Genomic DNA, 12,500 nt, shown 5'->3' with positions numbered 1-12,500 from the left:
GCTCCACTCTGTGCACAGTCCCAAAGGACAATCTCACCCAATCCCCGGGAGGTTACAGATTGAAGCGTTCCTCAGTAATTCCTCCTGTTTCTCTGTACTTCTTCCCGTCCTCGGCTCCACCATAGACCTTGTTCCGTTCCCCGAAGTCCAGAGACAATCCTGCACTGGGAGTGTGTACAGCGCCGATTACTGGGGGAACAAGGAAAAGTTTTTTATTTTTATGTAGTCACAAAACAAGGTTAAAAATCGGAAATTTTTTCAAAAGCGCCAAAGCCCCCGACCCCGGTGTCACCCTGTCAGCTTCTTCCAGGGTCCGGTATGTAAATCCAGAGCGGAAACATTCGTAACAGAAAATGTCTTTCTTTTTCACACAACAATAAAACCAGACTGATATCAGTATTATCCACATTCCTCACACCGAGAGATAAGAATTCCAGAGTTATTTCCCACATCCATAAATAGATTCTATGTCCCATGTGATTTCCCATAGAAAAGTTCTCCTAAATAAAACAGTTTTTCCATATCCTGATTATTTCCTTATTGATCGGACGCCACTAATCCTATGCACAAAAGGCTTCTGTTCTACGAAGTTCATTCGTTCAATCACAGAATTCGGGTCAAAGGACCATTCAGGGGCTGAGGTCAGCACACACCCTCGTCCGGCCCCACTTCCCAAGCCAATGGCATCAAATATCTCACAAGTGGTCCCCTCCGCCTCCGATCCCGCTGTAAGTACCCCAGGGGTGTAACTAGGAGAGGCAGGGCCCCATAGCAGACTACTGAATGGGGCCACCTTCTCCCTTAAAAAATATACATATTGATATGCTCACAGATGGGAGTCACAGTTGCACGGTAAACACAGTACACATATAGCGCATAATGCAGTATATACATTGTGTACACATAGAGTATATACAACTCACAGATACGGCATATATACATCACATACACTCACCGGCCACTTTATTAGGTGCACCTGTCCAACTGCTCGTTAACACTTAATTTCTAATCAGCCAATCACATGGCGGCAGTGCATTTAGGCATGTAGACATGGTCAGGACAATCTCCTGCAGTTCTCCCGAGCATCAGTATGGGGAAGAAAGATGATTTGTGGCCTTTGAACGTGGCATGGTTGTTGGTGCCAGAAGGGCTGGTCTGAGTATTTCAGAAACTGCTGATCTGCTGGGATTTTCACGCACAACCATCTCTAGGGTTTACAGAGAATGGTCCGAAAAAGAAAAAACATCCAGTGAGCGGCAGTTCTGTGGGCGGAAATGCCTTGTTGATGCCAGAGGTCAGAGGAGAATGGGCAGACTGGTTCAAGCTGATAGAAAGGCAACAGTGACTCAAATCGCCACCGGTTACAACCAAGGTAGGCAGAAGAGCATCTCTGAACGCACAGTACGTCGAACTTTGAGGCAGATGGGCTACAGCAGCAGAAGACCACACCGGGTGCCACTCCTTTCAGCTAAGAACAGGAAACTGAGGCTACAATTTGCACAAGCTCATCGAAATTGGACAGTAGAAGATTGGAAAAACGTTGCCTGGTCTGATGAGTCTCGATTTCTGCTGCGACATTCGGATGGTAGGGTCAGAATTTGGCGCCAACAACATGAAAGCGCGGATCCATCCTGCCTTGTATCAGCGGCTCAGGCTGGTGGTGGTGGTGTCATGGATCCATCCTGCCTTGTATCAGCGGGTCAGCCTGGTGGTGGTGGTGTCATGGATCCATCCTGCCTTGTATCAGCGGCTCAGGCTGGTGGTGGTGGTGTCATGGATCCATCCTGCCTTGTATCAGCGGCTCAGGCTGGTGGTGCTGGTGTCATGGATCCATCCTGCCTTGTATCAGCGGCTCAGGCTGGTGGTGCTGGTGTCATGGATCCATCCTGCCTTGTATCAGCGGCTCAGGCTGGTGGTGGTGGTGTCATGGATCCATCCTGCCTTGTATCAGCGGGTCAGGCTGGTGGTGGTGGTGTCATGGATCCATCCTGCCTTGTATCAGCGGCTCAGGCTGGTGGTGGTGGTGTCATGGATCCATCCTGCCTTGTATCAGCGGGTCAGGCTGGTGGTGCTGGTGTCATGGTGTCTTTGGGCCCCTTGGTACAACACCACAGCCTACCTGAGTATTGTTGCTGCCCATGTCCATCCCTTTATGACCACAATGTACCCATCTGATGGCTACTTTCAGCAGGATAATGCGCCATGTCATAAAGCTGGAATCATCTCAGACTGGTTTCTTGAACATGACAATGAGGTCACTGGACACAAATGGCCTCCACAGTCACCAGATCTCAATCCAATAGAGCATCTTTGGGATGTGGAGGAACGGGAGATTCGCATCATGGATGTGCAGCCGACAAATCTGCGGCAACTGTGTGATGCCATCATGTCAATATGGACCAAAATCTCTGAGGAGCTTCCAGCACCTTGTTGTATCTATGCCACGAAGAATTGAGGCAGTTCTGAAGGCAAAAGGGGGTCCAACCCGTTACTAGCATGGTGTACCTAATAAAGTGGCCGGTGAGGGTATATGTTACATACAATGTTGTACAATGTGCAGCTCAATATGTGTATAATGGGGCACATCCTCCATTCTTTAGTTTGTCAGGTTGGATGATGGGGCCCCCTGACACAGTGGGCCCCATAGCAGCTGCTATGGCTGCTACCGCTGTAGTTACGCCCCTGAAGTACTCAGTACTCGGAGTCTACTCAGTATTGCAGCCAAACCAGTCTTAGTATGGAGCCGCATGGTAACGGATTTTGTTATTCTGTGGCAAATGGCGTCAGAGGGGTGCGACATTGAATATTATATGTATCTCAAAATCCCTATAATGTAAGGTTAAGTGTCACACACGGAACTAAAAACTAAAAAGTCACATGTTCGGTAAGATGGAATAGATTGTACTAATGTATCCATTCTACGGGAAATCGCATTCCTACTCCCATTAGCTCTGTGTTCCTCTAAGGTAGTGGTGGCGAACCTATGGCACGGGTGCCAGAGGTGGCACACAGAGCCCTTTCTGTTGGCACCCAGACCTTCACCCCAACACTGAGTTTGCAAGCTAAGACTTAAGGCTTTCTTCTGTGCCGAGCTCAGCGCTATTTTAAAGCAACATCCTTGGCTGCCAGGACTACAGGAGGAGCAAGACGGTGTGGAAAGAGATGGATCGTCATTGGAGCTCCTGCTCTGAGTCCCCTGATCCTTCCTTTCAGGGGACCCTGGAGGGAAGCTACAATCCAAATTTCTCCATCATCTTTCTATTGTATTGGTGAACTCAGGAGACCAATACGATTAAAACCTGTGAAACAGCAGCGATCAATAAGTTACCGCTTAAATTGTCATGTTGGCACTTTGCGACATATAAGTGGATTTTGGTTGTAGTTTGGGCACTCGGTCTCCAGAAGGTTCACCATCACTGCTGTAAGGGGTCAGGTGAGGAAGTTTTTCAATTTAAAGTCCATATTCAGACCATGGGGATACAGTTATCCCAGATGGTACAATCATGGCCATAAGTTGTGAGAATGACACAAATCTCCTCTTGTCACATGATGTGTCCCTCTGGTTTGTCAGATGTTTATCACATACAGAGATACAAGTGCAATCATATTATGGGGAACAGAAGCTTTTATTGTCAGGTGGGAGGAGTTACTGCAGCGAGTCAGTATCTGCAGGACCTCTCCTTCTTCTTCAGGACCTCTGCAATTCTCCATGGCAGCTCTCACTCACCTCCTGCACCAGATCCTGACTGATCGCCGTCCATTCCTGCACAGTCACTGCTGCATTCTGTCACAATGTGTTGGGTTTGTTTGTCCTCCGTCTCCTGATGATTGACCACAAGTTCTCAATGGGATAAGATCCGGGGAGTTTCCAGGACATGGACCCAGAATCTCTGTGTTCTGTTCCCGGGCCATGGACCCAGAATCTCTGTGTTCTGTTCCCGGGCCATGGACCCAGAATCTGTGTTCTGTTCCCGGAGCCATTTAGTTCTCCCCTTTATGGCCGGTGCTCCATCATGCTGGAGGAGACATTGCTCATCACCATCTGCTCCTGGAGGGTTGGGAGAAGCGGCTCCTGGAGGACATTCTGCTCCATTCTTTATTCATGGAGGTGTTTTTAGGCCGATTCCCTTGGCTGAGAAGCCGCCCCCCCCCCCACCCACATGAATGGCTGCAGGAGGCTTTACAGGTGCAGGAGACAGGACTGGGGGCATCGCTCACCTTGTCTTCTCCCAACAAGCTGTTTTCCAGATGTTCCAAATAATTGGAAAAAAATGAAAAAGTTCATTTTCTAGGCAAATATTGACTTTGCAATGAATTGCTGATAAGCTGATCCCTCTTTATAACATTCTGGAGTTTATGCAAATCACCATTATAAAACCTGATGCCGGAGACTTTGTAACAAGTAACATTTGTCTCATTCTCAGAACTTTTGGCCATGACTGTAGATCCAAAAATCCCTCATATTAAGTTGAGCCGAACTCTGTGATTGGACGGATGAACTTCGTAGAACTAAAGCCTTTTGTGCATAGGATTAGTGGCGTCCGATCAATAAGGAAATAATCAGGATATGGAAATAACATGGGACATAGAATCTATTTATGGATGTGGGAAATAACTCTGGAATTCTTATCTCTCGGTGTGAGGAATGTGGATAATACTGATCTCAGGCTGCTTTTATTGTAAGGGACTTTTCATTGTTGTGCGAAAAAGAAAGACATTTTCGGTTACGAATGTTTCGCTCTGGATTTACATACCGGACCCTGGAAGAAGCTGACAGGGTGACACCGGGGTCGGGGGAGGGGGTTTGACGCTTTTGAAAAATTTCCGATTTTTAACCTTGTTTTGTGAATACATTAAAATAAAACCTTTTCCTTGTTCTCCCGGTAATCGGCGCTGTACACACTCCCAGTGCAGGATTGTCTCTGGACTTCGGGGCACGGAACAAGGTCTATGGTGGAGCCGAGGACGGGAAGAAGTACAGAGAAACAGGAGGAATTACTGAGGAACGCTTCAATCTGTAACCTCCCGGGGATTGGGTGAGATTGTCCTTTGGGACTGTGCACAGAGTGGAGCAGTAACATTTTGGGATTTCTGTGTGACTCGCTGGCTAGCGCAGGGACTGTGCCGGGTTAGTAGCTCCTCTGATTTAAACTCCTTCGTTTCAGGATATCAAACTGTGTGAAGACTTAGTAATTACTGCAAAGAGTTTGTACGTTCTCTCCGTGTTTGCCTGGGTTTCCTCCGGGTCCTCCGGTTTCCTCCCACACTCCATAAAACATTCTGGTAGGTGGATTAGATTGTGAGCCCCATTGGGGACAGGGACCGATTTCTCATGCTTTGTGCAGCGCTGCGGAATCTGTGTGCGCTATATACATACAGAATTATTATAATTATTATAATGTGTCTGCACACAAACCGAAATTATTAGCTCTTCCCCTTCCCCCCTCCGTCCCTTGGAGGCTGCTCTGTCTCCTGCCCCCCATGAGGTTCCATGGTGTAATGGTTAGCACTCTGGACTCTGAATCCAGCGATCCGAGTTCAAATCTCGGTGGGACCTTGAAAATTTTTTAAAAAATTTACTTTTAATTCCAATTTTAAAAAAAATAATCTTCCTCCTAAATCGAGCAGTAACCTTCATGTACATGAATCTATTTTGCCGAAACACTATAAGATAGTCTGCAGTCACATGGACGTGTGGGGGGTGTCTGTATCCTGTGGCCGCACATACGTTACCCTGTAGACCTTCATGTTCCGTTCCCCGATCCTAACTTGTCTCATATACAAATCCAAACAGCAAAAATGTCATTATATTTACTACTTGAAAGAGGTGGGCGGGGATAATCGAGACCTTTGTGAATGTTGTTAGTAGCAGCAGGACTGTGATATATGGATTTAAATTCCATAGATTCAGGCTTTACCAAGTGCACTGGGGGGTGTCCTGACACTTCTGTGCTCTCTGCAGCTAGTGTTAGGTATTGTCCCTGGAATGATGTTTAATCAGAGATTTGAGTATGTTGTTAGTAGCAGCAGGACTGTGAAATATGGCTTTATATTCCAGGATTGTAGCTGGAGCACTGGGAGAATGTCCTCCCACTGCTGTGCTCTTTGCAGCTATTGTTTGGTATTAACATTAGAGAGATGTGTAAACGTTAACTTGTGTATGTTGTTAGTAGCAGCAGGACTGTGAAATATGGCTTTATATTCCCCAGATTGTACTAGGTGGGTGCTATGGGGGGTGGGGGGCTTGTCCTGACACTGCTGGACATTTAACTCAGAATACCTACGGCTTTTACTGATAGCAAAGTAGAGTGAATAAGTATAAGTATAAGTCACTGCCCGTCTACCGGCCCGTACCGGGTAGACATTGATACTCTACAGAAGACTGTCCTCCATGAGGTAGCGTGGCCGAGCGGTCTAAGGCGCTGGATTAAGGCTCCAGTCTCTTCGGGGGCGTGGGTTCGAATCCCACCGCTGCCACAGGTTTTGACACTTTACATTAAACTCCAAAGGTTTTTGTCACAAAATAGTAACAAACATTTAAGAATATGAGTAACACTTGGGATTTTCTCTCTAAGCCTCCTGTGAGAACCAGAGAATACTTCACCTGCTGGAACGTGGCAACTAGAGTTCAGGTTTCCTTGACGTGTGTCCATGTTACCCGGCCAGGCTACTCATCTCATGATTACTAAATGACCATAAAATGACCAGAGATGAAGAAATATAACCATAGACTGTCCTAGAGGATTCAGGTGTTGGGGCAGATAGGCTAAAAATTGGCATTGTTGAGGATTTGGCGTAGAGCGAGAAGACGTTGGTGACACAATGTATCATGTCGGCGCTGTGGCTTAGTTGGTTAAAGCGCCTGTCTAGTAAACAGGAGATCCTGAGTTCGAATCTCAGCAGTGCCTTGTGTTTTGCTAGTGTGAAGAGGATCTCAGACCATCACATCATTTATTTTTATATGAATCTGTTGAATTAAATTAACCACAGTCAGTAACATTGGGAGATTTTGTGAAGAAACCTTTTACTTCACAACCTTTTTGGTGTGTGAGATTTATGTTGATTTATGAGGTGTGATTTATTGTGGGGATGTAGATAAGTAGTCATTGAGCACTCTTTTGTCCAAAGTTCATTTTGGACCCCCCCACACACACACATGACCCCACCCACCTGCCAGCTGTGGCCCCTCCCCCACACATGACCCCACCCCCTGCCAGCTGTGGCCCCTCCATACCTTCCTGGGACCCACCAATGAAGCACGGCTAACAACTATGTAAGTGCCGGTGTATTCTAGTTATAAAAGGTTTTAACCCAATCACCAGGTTCTGGTAACTGCTGCAGCCATTGGGTCCTAAAGGGACCCATGTAAGGTCTGCGGTGCCCCTAAGGACTCCCTACTAGCCTGTAATTGAGGTCAATATACTATAAGCCATAGGCAGATTCTTTTGTTCAGCCAATTTGAAGCTCCCAAAATAATCACGCGCCATCTGTCTGTCTTGTTGTTAAGAAGAAGAGTGAAGAAGTCAGGCGATAACTTTCTGAGGGTAACTGAGTATATTGGATGGTGGCGCTTTGGAGAATACTCGTTCTCTTCATCAGACACAATGTTATGTATGAAACAGAAAATTCACAGCATTTTATACACACCCGGCAGTGATCATCAAAGGATATTAAAAAAAAAAACTTTAATGCAACAGATTGATAAAATCAGGGCCATCTTATTTACCACGGGACAGCAATAAAAACATTAAAAACCTGTGAGGCGAGACCAGAGAGCCCTGGCTCTTATCTGCTTGTGGCCTCCAGGTCAGAGGTCGGGGGTCATGAAGCTGCATGGATGGTAAGACACTTTGTAAGGTGCTGAATCTCCTCATTAATTTATGGTCTGATTCTTTCCTTTCCCTCTGTGTCTTGTAATGTCACATTATAATAGTAATCTGCAAATCTTTCTCTCTGGAGAAATGTGCAGCCGCTGGGAGATCTTTCCTTTCATATCTAATATCAGATCTGTGCGAGTTCATACGTTGATGGAGTCTCTGGATGTTTCCCCAATATAAAGGCCTGTGGTTGGACACTGCTGACACATAATAAGGTAACACATTAGAGGACCTGCAGGGAAAGGTCCCTTGGATCTGATGTACCTGCGGTGATTGAGGTACCTGGTCACCCGTGTAAATGTGCTGGCACGTTGTACACCTGCTTTGCAGGCAGGTAGGTACCATTTTCAGATGGAGGTCTCAGGGCTCCGGACAACCAGTTGTTTCAGGTTTGGTGGTTGCCGGAAGGACAGGAGAGGAGGGACTGGCAATGTGACGTAGGATCTCCAGTTGTGGGCTGTAAGTAACTACTAGGGGGACTCTGGCCTCCTGTTGGGTCTCCTTAAATTTGAGTAAATCATCTCTGTTGATGGCTGCTGCTTTACCTATTTGGTTATCAGTCACTTTTGGTCTGTAGCCCAACTGGAGAAATCCAGACCTGAGCTCCAGGAGATGTTTTTCCAGGTCCTTCCTGTCTGAGCTGATACGGTTGTAGCGTATGGCCTGGCTGTATATGATAGATACGGTTGTAGCGTATGGCCTGGCTGTATATGATAGATACGGTTGTAGCGTATGGCCTGGCTGTATATGATAGATACGGTTGTAGCGTATGGCCTGGCTGTATATGATAGATACGGTTGTAGCGTATGGCCTGGCTGTATATGATAGATACGGTTGTATCGTATGGCCTGGCTGTATATGATAGATACGGTTGTAGCGTATGGCCTGGCTGTATATGATGGATACGGATGTAGTGTATGGCCTGGCTGTATATGATGGATACGGATGTAGTGTATGGCCTGGCTGTATATGATAGATACGGTTGTAGCGTATGGCCTGGCTGTATATGATAGATACGGTTGTAGCGTATGGCCTGGCTGTATATGATAGATACGGTTGTATCGTATGGCCTGGCTGTATATGATAGATACGGTTGTAGCGTATGGCCTGGCTGTATATGATGGATACGGTTGTAGCGTATGGCCTGGCTGTATATGATGGATACGGATGTAGTGTATGGCCTGGCTGTATATGATGGATACGGATGTAGTGTATGGCCTGGCTGTATATGATAGATACGGTTGTAGCGTATGGCCTGGCTGTATATGATAGATACGGTTGTAGCGTATGGCCTGGCTGTATATGATAGATACGGTTGTAGCGTATGGCCTGGCTGTATATGATAGATACGGTTGTAGCGTATGGCCTGGCTGTATATGATAGATACGGTTGTAGCGTATGGCCTGGCTGTATATGATAGATACGGTTGTATCGTATGGCCTGGCTGTATATGATAGATACGGTTGTAGCGTATGGCCTGGCTGTATATGATAGATACGGTTGTAGCGTATGGCCTGGCTGTATATGATGGATACGGATGTAGTGTACGGCCTGGCTGTATATGATGGATACGGATGTAGTGTATGGCCTGGCTGTATATGATAGATACGGTTGTAGCGTATGGCCTGGCTGTATATGATGGATACGGATGTAGTGTATGGCCTGGCTGTATATGATAGATACGGTTGTAGCGTATGGCCTGGCTGTATATGATGGATACGGATGTAGTGTATGGCCTGGCTGTATATGATAGATACGGTTGTAGCGTATGGCCTGGCTGTATATGATGGATACGGATGTAGTGTATGGCCTGGCTGTATATGATAGATACGGTTGTAGCGTATGGCCTGGCTGTATATGATAGATACGGTTGTAGCGTATGGCCTGGCTGTATATGATGGATACGGATGTAGTGTATGGCCTGGCTGTATATGATAGATACGGTTGTAGCGTATGGCCTGGCTGTATATGATGGATACGGATGTAGTGTATGGCCTGGCTGTATATGATAGATACGGATGTAGCGTATGGCTTGGCTGTATATGATAGATACGGTTGTAGCGTATGGCCTGGCTGTATATGATAGATACGGTTGTAGCGTATGGCCTGGCTGTATATGATAGATACGGTTGTAGCGTATGGCCTGGCTGTATATGATAGATACGGTTGTAGCGTATGGCCTGGCTGTATATGATAGATACGGTTGTAGCGTATGGCCTGGCTGTATATGATAGATACGGATGTAGCGTATGGCTTGGCTGTATATGATAGATACGGTTGTAGTGTATGGCCTGGCTGTATATGATAGATACGGTTGTAGTGTATGGCCTGGCTGTATATGATAGATACGGTTGTAGCGTATGGCCTGGCTGTATATGATAGATACGGTTGTAGCGTATGGCCTGGCTGTATATGATAGATACGGTTGTAGCGTATGGCCTGGCTGTATATGATAGATACGGATGTAGCGTATGGCCTGGCTGTATATGATAGATACGGTTGTAGCGTATGGCCTGGCTGTATATGATAGATACGGATGTAGCGTATGGCCTGGCTGTATATGATAGATACGGTTGTAGCGTATGGCCTGGCTGTATATGATAGATACGGTTGTAGCGTATGGCCTGGCTGTATATGATAGATACGGTTGTAGTGTATGGCCTGGCTGTATATGATAGATACGGTTGTAGCGTATGGCCTGGCTGTATATGATAGATACGGTTGTAGCGTATGGCCTGGCTGTATATGATAGATACGGTTGTAGCGTATGGCCTGGCTGTATATGGTAGACTGTCTGGTATGTCTGGAGTGGAAGCTGTTATTTCTCAGGTAGGCCGTTCTATCTGTTGGTTTATGGAATATTGTTGTGGTTTAGCGTCTGTCTTTAATCTGTATGGTGGTATCCAGAAAGTGTATCTCCTTGTCTGAATAGCTTAGTTTCAGATAGATGTGGGGTGAAAGTTGTTGTAGCCCTCATGGAATTGAAGCAGGGCCTCCTCACCTGAAGTCCAGATGATCAGAATATCATCAATATAACGGAGGTAGATCATGGGTTTTGTGGTGCATGTGGATAAGTAAGCACCTTCCAGTTCAGCCATAAGAGATTGGCATACTGTGGTGAACACCTTGAACCCATTGATGTTCCCGTACACTGTAGGTACGGATCCTCTCCTCTTCTGAGACCAGTTCTGTAGGTAGGTTGTGCTTCTCCATGTGTGCCCAACATGCTGCTATATGGGGGATAGAGATAGTGTATAGAGATTCCACATCCATGGTGGCCAGAATCGTACCATTAGGAAGTGGCCTACAGTCTTGAGTTTGTTTGAAAGGTCGGTAGTGTCCTGGATGTAGCTAGGAGGACTTCTGACCAGGGGTTTAAGGAGAAGGTTGACCTTGTGTTGCATCTCAGTTGAGAACTTCTTGGTCATATCAATTAGTTGCTTCTTGTAGGCCTCTGTTGGGTCACTCTCAAGTTTACTAAAATGAATGAGGTTGGAAAGCTGTCTGTTTGCTACCTTGATATAGTCAGACGTTTTCATTATGACTATTGCACCCCCTTTGTCTGCAGGTTTTATGATGATATCTGGGTTTACTTTCAGTGATGTAATATCCTTTTGTTCCTGTAGGGTTAGGTTATTGACTTGTTTCTTTCTTTTCCCCAGGATTTCAGTTTTCACTTTTTTTCTGAAGCGGACATGTATGTGTCCAGTGTTGAGTTGGTTCCATATTTGGGGGTCCATGTAGATCTTTTTGTTGGGTTGATGTTAAACTGTCATGTCTCCAAATCTGTGTTGTGAGGAGAGTCTCTGTCATGGAAATATTCATTGAGTCTTATTTTTCTGTAGAATTCCTCCAGGTCATTGCAGAGTTTAATTTTGTCCACAGATCTTGCAGGGGAGAAGGACCGACCTTTGGAGAGAACTGACATCTCATGTTTGTCAGGCTCATAGGAGGAAAGGTTCACAACACAGCTCTGGTGACCGGGCTTAGCTCTGGTGACCGGGCTGAGCTCTAGTGAGCTGTGGTGACTGGGCTGGGCTCTGGTGACAGGGCTGAGCTCTGGTGACTGGGCTGGGCTGTGGTGACCGGGCTGGGCTGTGGTGACCGGGCTGGGCTGTGGTGACCTGGCTGGGCTCGGGTGACCGGGCTGGGCTCTGGTGACCCGGCTGAGCTCTGGTGACCGGGCTGAGCTCTGGTGACCGGGCTGGGCTCTGGTGACCGGGCTGAGCTCTGGTGACCGGGCTGGGCTCTGGTGACCGGGCTGAGCTCTGGTGAATAGGCTGAGCTCTGGTGACCGGGCTGGGCTCTGGTGACCGGGCTGGGCTCTGGTGAGCTGTGGTGACCTGGCTGAGCTCTGGTGACTGGGCTGGGCTCTGGTGACCGAGCTGAGCTCTGGTGACCGGGCTGAGCTCTAGTGAGCTGTGGTGACCGGGCTGGGCTCTGGTGACCGGGCTGAGCTCTGGTGACTGGGCTGGGCACTGGTGACCTGGCTGAGCTGTGGTGACCGGGGTGGGCTCTGGTGACCGGGCTGAGCTCTGGTGACCTGGCTGAGCTCTGGTGAGCTCTGGTGACCCGGCTGAGCTCTGGTGACCCGGCTGAGCTCTGGTGACCCGGCTGAGCTCC

The 12,500-nt window shown here is 47.2% G+C and overlaps 3 non-coding genes across 3 annotated transcripts; all 3 read left to right on the top strand.

Moving 5' to 3' along the window:
• Positions 1–5,485: 5,485 nt before the first annotated feature.
• TRNAQ-CUG (transfer RNA glutamine (anticodon CUG)) lies at positions 5,486–5,557 on the top strand. The gene has a single exon. It is a non-coding gene; the product is annotated as a tRNA-Gln (tRNA).
• Positions 5,558–6,395: 838 nt separating this feature from the next.
• Positions 6,396–6,477, top strand: TRNAL-AAG (transfer RNA leucine (anticodon AAG)). The gene has a single exon. It is a non-coding gene; the product is annotated as a tRNA-Leu (tRNA).
• A 357-nt stretch (positions 6,478–6,834) lies between these two features.
• Positions 6,835–6,908, top strand: TRNAT-AGU (transfer RNA threonine (anticodon AGU)). The gene has a single exon. It is a non-coding gene; the product is annotated as a tRNA-Thr (tRNA).
• The last annotated feature ends 5,592 nt before the right edge of the window (positions 6,909–12,500 follow it).

The sequence above is a fragment of the Engystomops pustulosus genome, chromosome 4 (genome assembly GCF_040894005.1).
Source record: "Engystomops pustulosus chromosome 4, aEngPut4.maternal, whole genome shotgun sequence".
Lineage (NCBI taxonomy): Eukaryota > Metazoa > Chordata > Amphibia > Anura > Leptodactylidae > Engystomops > Engystomops pustulosus.
Note: the sequence above shows the minus strand (reverse complement) of the source record. Positions and strands in the feature narration are given on the sequence as shown.